This window comes from Bubalus bubalis, chromosome 1 (genome assembly GCF_019923935.1).
Source record: "Bubalus bubalis isolate 160015118507 breed Murrah chromosome 1, NDDB_SH_1, whole genome shotgun sequence".
Lineage (NCBI taxonomy): Eukaryota > Metazoa > Chordata > Mammalia > Artiodactyla > Bovidae > Bubalus > Bubalus bubalis.
Genome location: NC_059157.1, coordinates 52598158 through 52617285, shown reverse-complemented (window position 1 = coordinate 52617285; position 19128 = coordinate 52598158).

The window sequence follows — 19128 nt, the reverse complement described above, 5'->3', positions numbered from 1 at the left end:
AAGAGTATTTTTATATACTTTATACAATACTTTATAAAAAGTATACTTTATAAGAGTATTTTTATATTAAATAAGGATGGCTTATAAAATAGATAAGCTATGTTTATTAGGAATGCAAATAGGTTAATGTGATAGAAAGTGTCTGAAAACCTGGTTTATTTGGGGCAGTCTGAAAAGAGGTGATCTTTTAGATTGGCTAGTGTGTTAGTCACTCAGTCATGTCCAACTCTTTGTGACCCCATAGACTGTAGCCCACCAGGCTCCTCTGCCCGTCGAATTTTCCAGGCAAGACTACTGGAGTGAGTAGCCATTCCCTTTCCCAGGGGATCTTCTCGGCCAGGGATTGAACCCAGGTCTCCCATATTGTGGGCAGATTCTTGACCATCTAAGCTACCAGGGAAGCTTCCTTGCAGGGAAGATTGGCTAGAGCTAATCTCAAGATTTAATCTAGCTCTATGAAGTTCTATGGAGTTAGAGAATTCCAGAAGGATGAAAGAGCTGGTACAAAAACCCCTGAGGGAGGGAAGCTTCTCAACAACCCTGAAGAGCAGGAATAAGTCCCATTGTCAGGAGTTAAGAACGGCAGGGAGGACAGAGGTCTGAGCGCCAGGCACGGCTGCAGTAGTCCACACGTGGGGGTGTTCGAGTCAGTGGGAAGAGAAGCCACTGGAAGGCTTCAAGCCCATTAAAATGATCGCCCTGGCTGCTCCACGCAGAAAAGATTCAAAAGGAGTAGAGAATAGAAGGCGGCAGGGTATAGTCAAAAATCACGTGTAGCAGTGCATCCAGATGAGGCGAATTCCCTGGCCCTCCAGTGGTTAAGATTCTGCGCTTCCAATGCAGGGGGCATGGATTCAATCCCTGATCAGGGAACAAGGATCCCACATGCTCCCCTAGGTGCAGCCCCAAAAAGAGAGATTCTTAGATGCCTTTAACCTGTAGTAAGGGGGTTGGACAGACACTGCCAAAAGGATCTGTCTGGTGTATTGTGGCCGTGGAGCCTACAGGTGTGGCTGACGCTTTCAGAACGGAAGAGGAGGGGGAGGAGATGAACTGGAAGTAATGCTCAGATACGCGGAGTTGCTGCAGCCTGGGGAGGAAAGCCTTATGGGGAAGCGGAGTCCAGTCCTAAGCTGCGAGACCCAGACGGGGAAGCCCAGGCAGTCTTTCTGACCCTGTGACTGTGGTCGCCTTACTGAGCCTCGCTGAGCCCCACTGTCCACACCGGTAACCATGCTGGCGCAGACCCCGCTGCACGGCTTCTCCGAGTCTATGTGGGAGTTGTTGCAGTTTGCACAGATCGGCTTTCAAATCTCCCAGACCATGAGTAATGGTGAAGATACACATTAGCTTACTTTGGGTGACCCTGGGTAAACACGAGGCTTCTCAGATGGTGCAGTGCTAAAGAATTATTGCCTGCCAACGTAAGTGACACAGGAGATGCAGGTTCCATCCCTGGGTCGGGAAGATCCCCTGGAGAAGGAAATGGCAACCCACTCCATTATTCTTGCCCGGAGAGTTCCATGGACAGAGGAGCCTGGTGGGCTACAGTCCACGGGGTTGCAAAGAGTCAGACACAACTGAGCGACTGAGCACACACACGCATGTAAACACACAGGCACAATTGTATTTAACTGTCAAAGGAAATGTCCAAAAATGAAAACAAAATAACTTTCCGCAGTCACAGTACTGCTACAGCAATACTGGTTTAAAATAAATTTTCATGTTCTGTAATTCTGAAAACTTTGGAGAGAAAATTCCTCTAGACAAGGATAGCAGAAGGATACTCTGCTTCTGGAAGAAAGCGTGTATATGCTCAGTCACTTCAGTCGTGTCTGACTCTTTCCAACCCTATGGACTATAGTCCGTCAGCCTCCTCTGTCCATGGGATTCTCCCGGCAAGAATACTGGAGTGGGCTGCCATTTCCTTCTCCAGGGGATCTTCCGGACCCAGGGAATCAAATCCACATCTCCTGTGTGGCCGGTGAATTCTTTACCACTGAGCCACCAGGGAAGCCCCACTTATAAGTGGAATCTTAAAAAATGATACAAATGAACTTACAAAACAGAAACAGACTCCAGTTACCAAAGGAAAGGATAGGTGAAGGGGTAAACTAGGAGCTTGGGATTAACACGTACACACTACCATGTAGAAAATAAACAATGAAGCCCTACTGCATAATACCAGGAACTATATTCAATACTTTGTGATAACCCAGAATGGAAAAGAATCTGAAGAAGAATATGCATATACTGAATCACTTTGCAGTATACCAGAAACTATCACATTGTAAATCGACTGTACTTCAATTTAAATAAATAAAATTTGGTCCCTCTTCCCGCTGTCAGGGGAGGGTAAGAATATTCCTGCCCTGTTCCTTAGAACTTTATTTTTTAATTGGAGTATAATTGCTTTACAATAGTGTATTAATTTCCGCTGTACAACAAAGTAGTCAGCTATAAGTGTGTGTGTGTGTATATATGTGTGTGTGTGTGTGTGTGTGTGTATATATATATATATATATATATATATATCCTTCCCAGGTGGCTCAGTGGATAAAGAATCTGCCTGCAATGTAGGAGAGGAGAGGCAGGAGACAAGGGTTCGATTCCTGGGTCAGGAAGATCCCCTGGAGGAGGGCATGACAACCCATTCCAGTATTCTTGCCTGGAGAATCCCATGGATAGAGGAGCCCGGCAGGTTACAGTCTGTAGCGTTGCAATGAGTTGGACATGACTGAAGCAACTGAGCACATATTGTGTTTTATACATGCCAAGCACTGTTCCACACACATACTCTCACAAGAGCTTATAAAGAAGATACGGTTATTGTCTCATTTTCCAAAAGAGGAAAAATTGAGGCAAAGAAAGTTGAACTAACTTTCTCAAGGTCAGAGGTGCCTGCCTCCAGAGTCTTTTTCAAGAAACTTGAGAGCACAAACCTGTTTCTTGGCATGAAGGACACTCAGCCGAAATTGTACTTGGAAATTTCTAACAGCCACGTCACCTTTTTAAAAGTTTAATACTCTAGGATAGCCACACTGTGAAACACTGATAATTCCAAGTGCTGCCAAGGACATGAAACAGGAGGAACTCTCATACATTGCTCGTGGGAATGCAAAATTTGGAAGACAGTTTGGTGGGCTCTCACAAAGCTAAACATACTCTTACTGTTGCTGTTGTTCATTCACTAGGTTGTATATGACTCATTGAGACTCCATGGACTGCAGCACACCAAGCTTCCTTTACCATCTCCCGGAACTTGCTCAAACTCATGTCCATCAAGTCAGTGATGCCATCCAACCATCTCATCCTCTTTCATCCCCTTCTCCTTCTCCCTTCAGTCTTTCCCAGTATCAGGGTCTCTTCCAGTAAGTCAGTTCTTTACATCAGGTGGCCAAAGTATTGGAGCTTCAGCTTCAGCATCAGTCTTTCCAATGAATATTCAGGGTTGATTTCCTTTAGGATTGACTGTTTTGATCTCCTTGCTGTCCAAAGGACTCTCAAGAGTCTTCTCCAGTAATCATGCTTCTTGATGTTTATGCAAAGGAGATGAAGATATATGTCCACACAAAAGCATGTTCATGAATATTTATAACAACTTTATTCATATTTGCTAAAGTTTGGAAGCAACCAAGATGTCCTTTGGAGGTTGAATAATAAACTGTGATACAGCCAGATAATGTAGTATTAGTCAGCACTAAAAAGAAATGAGCCATTAAGCCATGAAAAGGCATAGAAGAAGCTTAAATGCATATTACTGTGTGAAAGAAGCCAATCTGAAAAGGCTACATACAGTGTGATCCCAACTGTAGGACTTTCTGGAAAAGGCATAACTATGAAGACACTAAAAAAGTTCAGTGATCACCAGGGGCTGGAGGCTTGGATTAGGGGATGAAGAAGTGGAACACAGATGATTTCTAGGGCAGTGATAATCCTCTGGATTGGACTTCCCTGCGGTCCAGTGTGGTTGGGAATCTGCTTGCCGACACAGGGGACACCGGCTCGATCCCTGGTCCAGGAGTATTCCACATGCCACAAGGGCGCTAAGCTCACATGTCACAACTACTGAAGCCCGTGCACTTAGATCCTGAGCTCCACAAGAGAAGCCACCACAATGAGAAGCCAGTGTGTCAAAATTTATTGCCACTTGCCACAACTAGGGAAAGCCAGCTCGCAGCAACAAAGACCCGGCACAGCAAAAAATAAATATATACTCTGGCTAAAATTCTAATGATGGATACACATCGTTATACATTTGTCCAAATCCACAGGCTATACCACACAAAGAGGTAAACCCTATGGATAATTGCATTCATGCGTGCTCAGTTGTGTCCAGCTCTTTGCAACCCCATGGGCTGTAGCCTGCCAGGCTCCTCTGTCCATGGGATTTCCCAGGCAAGAATACTGGAGTGGGTTGCCATTTCCTCCTCCTGGGGGAATCTCTCTGATCCAAGGATCCAACCCACATCTCCTACATTGCAGGCGGATTCTTTATCAACTGTGCCACCTGGGAAGCCCCTTCGATAATTATGATCACTCCATATAGGATCATCAATTGTAACAAACATATAACTCTGGTGGAGAAACCTGATCACAGATGTATGGATGTGTGGGATGCAAATATACAGGAAGTCTCTTTTTTCTCTATCAGTTTTGCTATGAACCTAAAACCACTCTAAAAAAAATTTTTTTTTAAGTTTAAGATTCCAGTAAAGAGGTGTGAAGCACTTGGTAACCTTGAACTTGATGTTCAGAGTGTTACTCTTTAAGACACAACCTTGCTTTGACAACATGGTCTCTGCTCAAAGTACAAAGAAGATGGTATTTTTAGAAGCAAGATGAGTACCATGGGGTGTGGCTAAAAGCATGGGCTCTCAGCCAATTTAACTGATCAGTCTATCAAGAAATCAGAAAGGGTGCAACCAGAGAGAGATTATGCAACCTTTATAAGAACATCTTAGGTGTTTTTATGGCTTTGTAACATTGGCATTTTCTGCCAAAAATGGGCATAATCTCTAACAAAAGATCAAGCTGTATGTTTACACACCAAAACAACTAGTTGAGAAATAAAAATAATTGGTAAGTCAGTCATTTTATCATTGTTATTTTAACTAACCTGGTTGAATGGGCCATTGTTTTGCCAAGAAGTGGAGAAGGCAATGGCAGCCCACTCCAGTACTCTTGCCTGGAAAATCCCATGGACAGAGGAGCCTGGTGGGCTGCAGTCCATGGGGTCACTCCAAGTCTGACATGACTGAGCGACTTCACTTTCACTTTTCACTTTCATGCATTGGAGAAGGAAATGGCAACCCACTCCAGTGTTCTTGCCTGGAGAATCCCAGGGACGGGGGAGCCTGGTGGGCTGCCGTCTATGGGGTCGCACAGAGTCGGACACGACTGAAGCGACTTAGCAGCAGTAGCAGCAGCAGATAATCTATGCTCACACTGAAGGTAGATAGGATCAATGGTCAAGTAAATATTTCTGAAATAGGCGGTGTATGAACTTATAGTGTTCACAACCCAGTAAAGAAAAACAATAATATATGAAGGTACTCAGGAATATAGCTAGATTAATTTAAGAAAAAGAAAAGCACATGAAAATCTTATTATAGGATAAGCTTTAGGGGGGAAAAAATGTTTGTTTCTAAGTAAGTATGAAATTAGGTTGATTTTTAATCTCTACCTGTAAGGTTCTCACTTTGTGTTGCCCTGCTGTGCAGAACATCACAGTACAGGATGTGAAAGTATAACACATTTTCTTAATAACTGTGGAAATAACCATTTGTATCTACTAGGCCAAACCCATTCTACAGATTGGAAAATAAAGTCCTAGAGAAGTTAATTAACTTTCTGGGTCATTACCACTCACTGGTACCAGGGCTCAGACTAGAACCTGGTTCTGTCTCTCTCATAAAAAATGAAAGACTTTTGGACAACTTAAATATAGCCAACCTTTAGCTGTTAGTTACACCACTTTCAGCCAGCTCTTCCAAATTTGCCATGTTTGGAAACTCCAGAGAGTTAAGGTACATTAATTCACTAACTTGACGCAGGGAAATCCTGAGACATTCCTCACCTAGTACTTTTATGGGCTGTTGGCCTCTTAGCAGATGTATGAATTCTTAAATGATATTGAAAAGAACCAGCCCTTATTTCAGATGATGCCTGTAAACATGTCTGCTGTTCAAAGGGACTTCGTTGACCTTAGCATGACTGAAAGAGGAGGGTTATTATAGCTACCAAGTGCCAGTTAAAAACTCCACCATGGATTATTCTAGAAGGAGTAGACTAAAAATATCTTTCTTTTCCTTTACCTTTTGAAGTCATGTGACTAAAACCAGCCATCAGTTAAGGGCAGAGAGATGTTACAACGAAGTTTCTTTTAAAGACTTTTTTTTTTTTTAATGTGGACCATGTTTTAAAGCTTTTATTGAATTTGCTGGGCTTCCCTGGTGGCTCAGAGGGTAAAGAGCCTGCCTGTAATGCAGGAGGCCTGGGTTCGATCCCCAGAAGAAGGAAATGGCAGCCCACTCTAGTACTCTTGCCTGGAGAATTCCATGGAGGAAGGAGCCTGGTAGGAATACAGTCCATGGGATTGCAAAGATTCCCACGCGACTGAGCAACTTCACTTCATTGAGTTTGTTACAATATTGTTTCTGTTTTAAGTCTTGGTTTTTTGGCCATGAGACATATGGGATCTTAGCTCTTGACCCAGGGATCGAACCCGCACCTCCTGCATGGAACGCAAAGTCCTAACCACTAGACCCCAAGAGAAGTTCCACAATGAAGATTTAAACAGAAAAATTAAAAAAAAAAAAAAAAAAAACAATTTCAACACCTATGTTCTGTTTATAACCACTAGGAACAAAAGTTTTGTTTAAAAAAAAAAAAAAGGCCTTTAGTACACAGACATGATATGGGAAAATAGTAAATAGAACAGAACATACATTTTTTTAAGTCTAAAAACAGTTGGATAAGTCTGATATTTTGTTTGTAAAATGACTGTATCTCACTTACTTTTTCTAATCACTAACATTAAGTTGTTGCATTTAAGTCCTGAAACCAATTTCTAAATCTCCATTTTCTCAGCTCCTCTTTGCCAGTAAATAGGCTGCTGCTACAGCTAAGTCGCTTCAGTCGTATCCAACTCTGTGCGACCCCATAGACAGCAACCCACTAGGTTCCCCCACCCCTGGGATTCTCCAGACAAGAACACTGGAGTGGGTTGTCATTTCGTTCTCCAAGTAAATAGGCTAAGCAAAAATAATTCTTTCTTACAGAGCTGAAACAAATAGAATTCGAAATAACTGAAAATAGCATCACTGGTCTGGTTACCTAACAACCAGGAATGAATCCTCTGATCCTCATGACAATTAAAAGTACCAAATACACAGCGGCTTTTTCAGTAAATAACCCCTCCCCAGGCTGTGCGTGACCTATGACATCACCAAGTCTTTAGAAGAGGTTTTTAAACTTGTATGACTGAGTTCCAATTATAACTTGGACATAGAAATAATCTTGAAGCTTCTAAAAAGGAGAGAAAATATATACATAAAGGAAATAATAGGGAATGTAAACTAAGATTGACATGTAAAGATGCTCTTAATAGCATTATTATCATAATAGTTAAAAAACAGAAGTAATCTAAGTGGTCAATAAAAATCATTTCCGTCATCATCACCATCACCATCACACCATCATCAACATCTTGAAGCTTCTTCCCAAAGTATTCCTGTACAATTATTATTCTTTGCAATGTAGAGACAGGTTTTCTTCTTCTATCATAAAAAAAGCAAGTGTTCCAGGTAGACACACATGCTCCATGATCTTGCATGAATCTACTCCATCTAAAGACAGAGCCCCCCTGGCTGTGACACCAAGTCCACACAACAGTAGCAAAGTCCTGGAGTAGCCGTTGGGTCAATGAGATGCCACCCAACGGGGTCCTCCTCCAGACTAGTGTCCACGGGCAGGTCTCTGCACCAAGTCCTTCTTCGACAGGGCAAAAAAGGGAGATGAAAGTGATAAAGCCAGTTCCAAGTTGTTTTTTATGGTTATAAAGTAACTTTTTAAAATTAATTTTTGGGGGGAGTATAATTGCTTTACAATGTTGCATTAGTTTCAACCGTACAGCAAAGTGAATGAGTTATAGGTATAACTGTATAACTGTAGCCCCTCTTTTTTAGATTTCCTTCCCATTTAGGTCACCACAGAGCTCCCTATGCTATATAGTAGGTTCTCATTAGTTATCTATTTTATATATAGTATCAGTAGTGTATGGGGCTTCCCTGGTGGCTCAATGGTAAAGAACCTGCCTGCCAATCCAGGAGACATGGGTTCAGTCCTTGGGTCAGGAAGATCCCCTGGAGAAGGAAATGGCAACCCACTCCACAATTCTTGCCTGGGACATCCCGTGGACAGAGGAGTCTTGTGAGCTACAGTCCATGGGGTCACAAGAATCAGACACAACTTAACTAAACAACAGCATTTTTTCAGAAGGGAGAGAGTAGGCCTCTTGGACTTTTATCTGGAAGTTTCAAAGATCATCCAAGACGTGTGTGGAGTGGAGCACTATTTACTTTCATTTCTATGAATCCCGCACCAGAGGTTGTACAACAGCTCAAGCCCTAAGTGTGTCTTCTGTCGGCGCCTCTGCTAGAGCAGCCCGGGCCCCATCACACAACTGGACATGTAACCTTGTGAATCCCAAACTCAAGGCATACCTGACCCTTGTATTCAAATGGTATTTCCTGGAGTGAAGAAATGAATGGAAATTCACTTGGTACCCAGAAGCCTGTCCATCCCTCCAGTAGCAAAGACTAAATGCATCTGAGGAAGTTCTGGTGAACCAATCACAGGGTCAGGGGAGTGAGAAGGGGATTTTGTTTCTGAACTTGGCTGAGCCCAACTCATGCCTTGTAAATGTCAGTGTGTGTACGTGTGAATGTCTGACATTACTCAGTAGCACATACCAAAGGCCAAGAATTTGGCAGAGCCGGCCTGATTAGCATGCCTAAAAATATTCCGTTTTATCAAAATCCATCCTGATTGCCTTTTTGCATGTGGGCAGAATGCTAGAGCAGCAGGATCTTCAGGAAGCATAAATTCTGAGAGGCTTTCCAAACATCCAAAAGGACACAACCTCGTTGTGTAAGACGCAACCCTTCCACTTAACTTCTTGTTTGGCTATTTTTATTCCAACAGATTTTTTTGTAAGCCATGTAAGGCAATGCTGTCTCATTCACAAACATTCATAAAATGCAATCTAATTTAAGTCAACAAATAGCTTTTGAGAACCTATTAAACCCAAGATACTCAGTTGGGCTCCAGGGGAAATATAAGGTCAAACAGGTAATTGTCCTCACTGTGACTTGGCCTGTAATGCAGCAAGAATTGAGACCATTCGTGGGAATGAGCTGCTATTGAGCCAGGCAACTCATGATCCAGGCTTTAGAAGAGGTACAAACCAAGAGCTAGAAGAGACAAAGAAGAGATCGGTTTTGCTGGCGAGGGTTGGCAAAGGCTTCTTGAGGACCATGGTGTTTGGATCTGTGCCTTTAAGAGTAGGGAAAATTAGCCAGATGGAGCTGGGGAAGTGTTCTGGGCAGAAGGTGCAACTTGAATATGCAAATATAGAAAGCACAGGGCATCAGAGAAATTAGTGTGAAGTCTTCCAGCTTCTTCCTTATCACAGGGGATAAGGTTTTCCGGAATGAGAAGGCTAGAGACACCAAGATCACAGCTTCCACGTCACTACAATCCAGGAAATGAACTACAGTGAAACAGTCTCTAATCAAGAGGGAAAATGCCACTTCTGCAAAATGGCCAGAACCACAAGGGTGATGATTTACATTGGAGGTAAACAAGCCTTAATCCTAGTATAGAGACATGCTAAAGGGCTGTCTTTGGTGTCATTGATAGGTACACACAAATATATAAGAATTTACATCTTTGGCAGCGCAGTGGTAAAGAATCCACCTGCCAGTGCAGGAGACACAAGAGACACGGGTTCGATCCCTGGATTGGGAAGATCCCCTGGAGGAGGAAATAGCAACCTGCTCCAGTATTCTTGCCTGAAAATTTTCACCGACAGAGGAGCCTGGTGGGCTACAATCCATAGGGATCTCAAAGAGTCGGACACGGTTGAGCACACACACACATCTCACTCTAGGCACTTTGCTTCACAGTCTTTCTTTCTTTCTTTTTTGTCTTTATTGACTTTGTTACAATATTGCTTCTGTTTTATGTTTTGGTTTTTTGGCCAAGAGGCGTGTGGTATCTTAGTTCTTCTTCAACTATGGATTGAAACTTCACCCTCCGCATTTAAAGGTGAAGTCTTAGCCACTGGACCACCAGGGAAGTCCCATCATTCTTTCTTTTTCAGCAACCCAAATCCCATGCAGCAACCCAAATCCTCTTGGTCCTGGAATTTAGTTTAGGTATCTCACTCCCAGAAGAGACTTACCAAAAAGCTGCAACTCACAGATTCAACCATGTTTCCACTGAAGAGATCAGGGGAGTAAACCTAAGAAGTGTAATATCTTGAGTGGTCAGAGATTTGAGAAACTTGCTCAAGAATTACCTTTCTTCCTATCTGTAAAATGATAAAGAACTACCCAGCACTTATGAAGAGAATACTTAGCCTAGTTCTGATACTACCAAATAGATGTTGCTATGAAGGACTATTATGTAGTCAATTCACAAGCAATGACTCGGTATCCAATGTCTGTCCACACGGGAGATGTTGGAAAATCATGGCTGGAAGATAGCTAATGTTGCTGCCAGATACCAACATCTATCTGGTCATATCAAAACTAGGCAATCCACTCTTCATAAGGACTGGGTAGTTCTTAATCATTTTACAGGTAAGAAGAAAGGTAATTCCTGAGCAAGTTTCTCAAATCTCTGAGCAGTCAAGATATTACACCTCTTGGATCTACTCCCCTGACTGAACTAAGAACAATGCCCTTTCTAAAATAATGACCTTTCTTTGTGAGGACATGGCATTGCTTATATTTCTTTATGAAGATAGGATCAGTCCATCTATTAATGGATTAGATGACTAAGAAAGAAGACGATAGAAAACAAAGGATATTCCAGCAAAAAAGGGAACATGGAACCAAATATTAAAATAAACGTATAAGGGACTTTCCTGGTTGTCCCGTGGTTGAGAATCCACCTTCCAATGCATGGGGGACAGGTTCGATCCCTGGCCTAGGAACTGAGATCCCACATGCTGCCGGGCTAATAAGCCCGAGCGCTGCAACTAGAGAAGCTAGCGGGTTGCAACGACGGAGCCTGCCTGCTCTAGACCCCATGCTCTACAACAAGTCTTTCACCACATCTAGAAAAAGCCTGCATGACACAGTGACGATCCCATGCAGCCAAAAAATTTTTTTAAATGTGTAAACCCAATTCCCACATTTCTAAGGCCTGAATCACAGCAACTGAAATCAGGTAACTCCAATCATTGGAACAGTTTACATACCTGCTTTCCATAATTCCGGAAGACACAGGGAAATTCAGGCATTTGGTTCATTACCCGTGCCTACAGACATACACCTAGTTATTGTGAGCAACAGCTGGAGTATCCAGCCATGCGTTCCCTGTGAGCTGGGCACCTGCCCCTCCCATCATAACCAAGCTGACCTCTGCCAACAGCGCCACCTGGTGGTTAAGTCACTGGGTAGTTTAACTTCTAATCTCTTCCTCAGTGTACCCTCCAGTGCAGGCAAATTGTACCTATTTCATGTGTTTTCTTTGTAAATTTAAGGCATAAGACTCAAGTGGATGCTTGTCCCCTCAGCAGTAAGTACAACAAAGACCAAAGATGAATGAACTAAGAAGTTTAGGCTGGCTGGTCACTTATTTCCTGACATTTTAGCCATCCAACAAAGAAGGAAAGTTGAAGAGACATTCTAGAAAATGTAGGAAATGGCAGGGACAGGGAAGACAGGAGCCATGATTAAATATGAGTTGGACTGTGTTATCAGTTCAGGCGGACGAAGGGAGAAAGCCAGTCCTTACACCCAGGGTCTAAAAATTCGAAGGAGAATGTATGCAGAGCAAAGAAAAGAGTTTGGAAAAGACTGAAAGGAAGTTGACAGCTACAGGAACTCATTCATGGTGGAGAACCAGAGGGGTTGGCAGTGGATGAGGAAAGGAAATTCATGTGGCAAGAGGCTCAGTTCTGGCATAGAGAGAACTATGAAGGTGGAGCAAAGCGAGTTAGGAAGGAGCAGGGAGAAGAGAAAGAGACTAAGAATAGAAATTCTTAACAGCAAGTCAACAAGAACAAAACCAACACAAGCCTGTTCATATGTGTGTGTCACATTATATTAAATTCTTTGAAACATTTCCTGTGAAACCCAGACCTCAGGCATGAAAATTGCAAGTCAAACCTCTCTACCACAGATCACCTAAAAATAGCTCCCAGGTACTGGGGAGAGCTGGGAGGAGGCCGGATTCGAGTGGCTTGTGGATCCAGGCAGGCTCTTTAGATCCAGGAAGTGCACAGTCCATGACTTGGCACAAGTCATGCCAAGTGGGAGATGCGTGCCCTCCCTGAGGAGCCCCCCTCCAGGGAGGCCAAAGTTGGCTGCATGCTCCCGCCAGGTAGGCAGCTGAGAAGTGCTGCGTAGCCAGTTTCCAAAATGCAAATGTCATCGTCTATGAATAGGTGCCCCCTTGAAGTCCCGGGATCAGGGCCAGCCTCCTGGACACACAGCCTGTGCGTCTGCACAGGGCCCTATCCTCAGGTGGGCCCTGCACTGGGTTTACTGCTCTGTGGCTGCCGTCGTGAAATTCATAATAGGTTGGCTTTTGGTTTTGTTTTGTTTTAACAAGGGCCAAGCTTGCACTGGACATCATCTGGTACTGGGCTTCACAAATTATGAAGCTGGTCCTGCCTGGGACCTGTGTCCTTCACTTAAGCTGGACAAGGACTGACCTGTTGAGATAGGCTGGGACCTGGGATGACTTGCTACAGGGCTTGCACCTGGACAAATGCCTCCTTGAGTGAGAAAATACAAAGAAACTACAGGAGCTAAAAGTAACTGTTGGGGAAAGTTACAGACAACAAGATACAAAACAACAAAAAAATAAATAAAACCTAACTGCCACATCTGCAGAGCCAGAAGCAAAAGCAGGGTACCACACATGCTCCCTACAGACAACACAGCTAAAAGGGTGGGAAAAATACCTAAGTCAGCCCTCCAGCCTGACCCCTGGGCCCTCCCTCTACTCTCACACCAAATCAAGAACCAACTCATCCCCTCTCAGCAAGCAGACAAGGGACCCTGTTGTCTGTCCTCAAATATCCCTGCTGCAACAGTGGTCCCAATAAAGCCTTGTCTGAATTTCTTGTCTGGCCTCTGGTCAAATTTCTAGGGACTTAGTAGGCCAAGAAACCCGGTCAGTAGCCGTGTCATCACTTCTAGGGTCACCAATGATAGTTTCCCTCCAAGACTCCTTTCCTTGGAGCACAAACTACCCCACAGAGTCTGGGAGAGCTCAACATGCAGTAGTGGTCCAAGATGTTGAACAGATCCTATGTGGACTGAGTGGAAGGGGCTACAGTAAAGTTTGATTAGTCAAAGCTATGATTTTTCCAGTAGTCATGTGCGGATGTGAGAGTTGGACCATAAAGAAGGCTGAGCAATGAACAATTGATGCTTATGAAGTATGGTGTTGGAGAAAACTCTTGGGGGTCCGTTGGGCAGCAAAGAAATCAAACCAGTCAGTCCTAAAGGAAGTCAACTCTGAATATCCTCATTATTGTTAATTTGAAATTATATTGTAAGATTTTTTTAAAACTATATCTTAGTTCTTTGGAGAATCAGTTCAAGATATATTTTGGCAGAATATATTGTTATTGTATGAATAGAGAGATCTTTGGCCAAATAGGTTTGGGAAATGCTGCATTAGACAAAGTTAAGTTACTATAGGGTTCTCAGAACCTTCGATACGCTGTTGGTGGTTTCAAACACCAATAAGGGCCTGTGTTTTACACACCATTTCCTGAATTTATCTTTATGTGGATTTTTTTTTTTTTTAAGTAAGTGTCATGTGAGATTTGTGTTCTGAGAAATACACTTAGAGAAATGCTGGCCTGTGAGTGTTTCTGCTTGTTTGTACTCATTGTAAAGTCTTTCAGTTCTTGGGCTTCCCTGATGGCTCAGACAGTGAAGTCTGAGTAAAGTAAAGTCTGAGTAAAGTCAAGTCTCCTGCCTACAAGGCGGGAGACCTGAGTTCAGTCCTTTGGTTGGGAAAATCCCCTGGAGAAGGACATGACAACCCACTCCAGTATTCTTGCCTGGAGGATCCCCATGGACAGACAGTCCATGGGGATCCTATACAGTCCATGCTTGGTCCATGGGGTTGCAAAGAGTCGGACATGACTGAGCAACTATACACATTCATTGGAAGAACTGATGGTGAAGCTGAAGCTCCAACATTTTGGCCACCTGGTGTGAAGAGCCAACTCAATAGAGAAGACCCTGATACTGGGAAAGATTGAGGACAGGAAGAGAAGGGGGCAACAGAGAATGAGATGGTTGGATGGTATCATCGACTCAATGGACATGAAATTGGGCAAACCCTGGAAATGGTGAAGGACGGGGAAGCCTGGCCTGCTGTCATCCATAGGGTCGCAAAGAGTCAGACATGACTGAGCAACTGAACAACAAGTCCCCACTCCAAGGGTGAGAAGAGTGACTGAAGGTTCAGTTATGTCTCAACTTGACTGGGCTCCATGGTGCCCGGGTATTTGGTTAAGCATTATTTCTTAATGTGTCTGTAAGGGTATTTGAACCAGAGGACTAAATAAAGCAGATTGCCCTCCCCAGTGGGGGTGGATATTTCAGGCCTCATCCAATCCCTTGAAAGCCTGAATAGAATAAAAGTTTAAATAAGAAAGAATTCTCTCCCTCTGCCTGACTGTCTTTGACCTGTGTTCTCTTGCCTCCAGACTAGAATTTGAACTTACATCATTGGTTATCCTAGGTCTGGACTTGACAGCCCCCATAATCATGTGAGCCAATTCTTTATAATAAATATATATATATATATATACATATGCTGCTGCTGCTAAGTCGCTTCAGTCATGTCCAACTCTGTGTGACCCCATAGATGGCACCCCACCAGGCTCCCCTGGCCCTGGGATTTCCAGGCAAGAACACTGGAGGGGGTTGCCATTTCCTTCTCCAATATATACATATATATGTATACAATTATATACTAGATAATAATCTAATGTGTATGCATATATATGGGCCTCCCTGGGGGCTCTGCGGTGAAGAATCTGCCTGCCAGTCCTGGAGATGCAGGTTCGATCCCTGGATGGGAAAGATCCCCTGGAGAAGGCAATGGAAACCCACTGCAGTATTCTTGGAGAATCCCATGGACAGAGGAGCTTGGGATTGCAAAGAATCGCACATGACTGAGCCATTAACACTTTCACTTTCATTTTCTAGGCCTCTCTCAGAAAATAACCAGTGGGAATTCCATGGGAACCCAAAGCAGGTGCTCTGTGAGGGAGACAACCTCGAGGAGTCAGGTGGTTAGGGAGCTGGGAGGGAGTTCAGGAGAGAGAGGACAAATGTGTGCCTATGGTCAGTTCATGTTGATGTACGGCGAAAACCATAAACAACAACACGCATGTATGTATATACATATATATATATATAACTTTTGTTGGTTCTGAATTCTTTATAACAAATAAATAAATATATAAATATACACAATTATAATATGTGTGTGTGTGTGTGTTAGTCGCTCAGTCACGTCCAACTCTTTGTGACCCTATGGTCTGTAGCCCACCAGGCTCCTCTGTCCATGGAATTCTCCAGGCAAGAATACTGGAGTGGGTAGCCATTCCCTTCTCCAGTGGATCCTCCCCACCCAGGGATAGAACCCAGTTCTCCCTAATTGCAGGCAGATTCTTTACCATCTGAGCCACTGAAAAGTTGTTGCTGAGCCACAAAAGATGCCAGGATTCCTCGCCTTCAGAGGAGAAGAATTCAATCCGGGGCCAGAGACGAGGCTTGATCGCTCAGAGCTTTTGTGAAATAAAGTTTTATTAAAGTGTAAAAGAGATACAGAAAGTTTTTGATGTAGACATCAGAAGGGAGCAGAAAGAATGCCCCCCTGCTAGTCTTTAGCCAGACGTTATATAGCTACTAGCAGTCTGCTAATTAGAGAAGAGATGTCTCAAAACTCAGAGGATGACACCAGGTCCCTCACCCACAACGTGCATTTTGAGATAACATTGGCACCAGGTGAGTTGTCCTGGGCCATAAAATGATTGACGTGAATCTTGAAGAAAGGCAGGTTACCAAGCAAATACAGTCTCATTGACATAGCTTAAGAGAACACTTGCATGAGTAAAACATACTGGTTTGTCAAGTCGGTTCTGAATCTTAGCTGGAACCAACTTGAAGACTGAGTCTAGGGTAAATACATAATTCATTAACATATCTTAAGACAAACATTTCCATAAGAAAACCACAATGGTTAGTTCAAGGTTTGAGAAAAGTAAAGTTTGGGTGGAGCCAGGTGTTGTCATGGCAACACAGATTTTTAAGAGAATCCTCCTTTTAAATTTGTATAGAGAAGGGGGAAAAAATCTAACACTAGTTTGTTTCTTCCTGCCGCTTTAGAGAGAGATAAAAAATGTCACACTTGCAGCCTATTTCCTCTGTTTGGAGACCTCTGGCCTTCCTGTCTGTTACCCTCTTACCACCAAGGAAGCCCAATTATTATATTATAGATAATAGTATAACGCTTATGCATATATATGTGTGTGTGTGTGTATCTTCTATTAATTCTCTTCCTCTGGAGAACCCTGACTGATCAATGATGATAAAGAAAACTGTTGTAGGCATGAAGGCAGACAATTTTCTTTCAGGACTCTGAAGCTTTTTTTTTTTTTTTTTTTTTTTTTTTTCATTAAAACCGATCTTTTTATTTGGATATAATTTCAAACTTACAGAAAACTTTCAAGAATTAAGGTAGTATAAAGAACATTCTGAAGTCTCTGGCCATATTTACTTTTTGTTGACATTTTGCCCCCATTTGCTGTATTATTTGAGGCCTCAGGAGCTTTAATTAGGCTTTACACTGTATTTCTAGAGTCAGTTATGAGAAATATCCTCCCCATGATATGCAAGGTTTTATAACCTTCCAGAGTCAGCAAACCTCTTCTATAAAGTACCGGAGAGTACATACCTTAGGTTTCACAGCTCGTAGGATCTCTGCTGCAACAGCTGAGGTTGCCATGATAGCGTAATAACACATGAAAGCAGGCATAGGTAACATGTAAACTGGAGGGCCTGTCCATGTACGGATAAAACTTAATTGCAGAAGCGAGTGGTGAGCAGGATTTAGCTCAGAGGTGGACATTTGTGTCAACCACAAATTGGCACTTACCAAGAGCATGGCCAATGACTGAACAACAATGACATTTGCCATGTGCCTCTTCGGAGATTGAACCCCATGGTGCTATAGCTGTTGACTTTCAACAATCCCTGAGGGATTTCAGGATGGAGTGAGGCACCCTGTGCTCCAGGGAATATAGTGGGACAGGTCTTTAGATAGTTGGATGTTTTTCACTTAGACTTGTCCAACTTTTTGCAACCCCATGGAGGGCAGAATGCCAGGCTTCCCTGTCTATCACCAACTCCTGGAGTTTACACAAACTCATGCCCATTGAGTCGGTAATGCCATCCAACTATCTCATCTTCTGTCGTCCCCTTCTCCTTCCGCCTTCAATCTTTCCCAGGATCAGGGTCTTTTCAAATGAGTCAGTTCTTCCCATCAGGTAGCCAAAGGATTGGAGTTTCACCTTCAGCATCAGTCCTTCCAATGAATATTCAGGACTGACTTCCTTTAGGATGGACTGGTTGGATCTCCTTGCAGTCCAAGGGAGTCTCAAGAGTCTTCTCCAACACCACAGTTCAAAAGCATCAATTCTTTGGCACTCAGCTTTCTTTATAGTCCAACTCTCACATCCATACATGACCACTGGAAAAACCATAGCCTTGACTAGATGGACCTTTGTTGGCAAAGTAATGTCTCTGCTTTTTAATATGCTATCTAGGTTGGTCATAACTTTCCTTCCAAGGAGTAAGCGTCTTTTAATTTCATGGCTGCAATCACCATCTGCAGTGATTTGGGAGCCCAAAAAAATAAAGTCTGACATTGTTTCCACTGTTTCCCCATCTATTTGCTATGAAGTGATGGGACCGGATGCCATGATCTTAGTTTTCTGAATGTTGAGCTTTAAGCCAACTTTTTCACTCTCCTCTTTCACTTTCATCAAGAGGCTCTTTAGTTCTTCTTCACTTTCTGCCATAAGGGTGGTGTCATCTGCATCTGAGGTTATTGATATTTCTTCCAGCAATCTTGATTCAAGCTTGTGCTTCATCCAGCATTTCTCACGATGTACTCTGCATATAAGTTAAATAAGCAGGGTGACAATATACAGCCTTAATGTACTCCTTTTCCTATTTGGAACCAGTCTGTTCCATGTCCAGTTCTAACTGTTGCTTCCTGACCTGCATATAGATTTCTCAAGAGGCAGATCAGGTGGTCTGGTATTCCCTTTTCTTTCAGAATTTTCTACAGTTTATTGTGATCCACAAAGTCAAAGGCTTTGGCATAGTCAATAAAGCAGAAATAGATGTTTTTCTGGTACCCTCTTGCTCTTTCAATGATCCAACAGATGTTGGCAATTTGATCTCTGGTTCCTCTGCCTTTTCTAAAACCAGCTTGAACATCTGGAAGTTCACGATTCACGTATTGTTGAAGCCTGGCTTGGAGAATTTTGAGCATTAATTTACTAGCATGTGAGATGAGTGCAGTTGTGCAGTAGTTTGAGCATTCTTTGGCATTCTTTGGATGTTTTTAGGAACAGATTTTATGATCTCAATCCTTGCATCTCCTCATATCTGGAGAAACACTAAATCCCTTTGTGATGACCTCAGATTCTCATGACTAACAAAAACCCTTTTGTAAAATGAGTGCTTCATGGTATTGAACTCCCCCTTCCCCAAAACCTTATATATTGACTTTCCCTCACTGCCGCTTTGGAGCAGTCTCTCAGAGCTCTATGAGATGCTGCCTCCC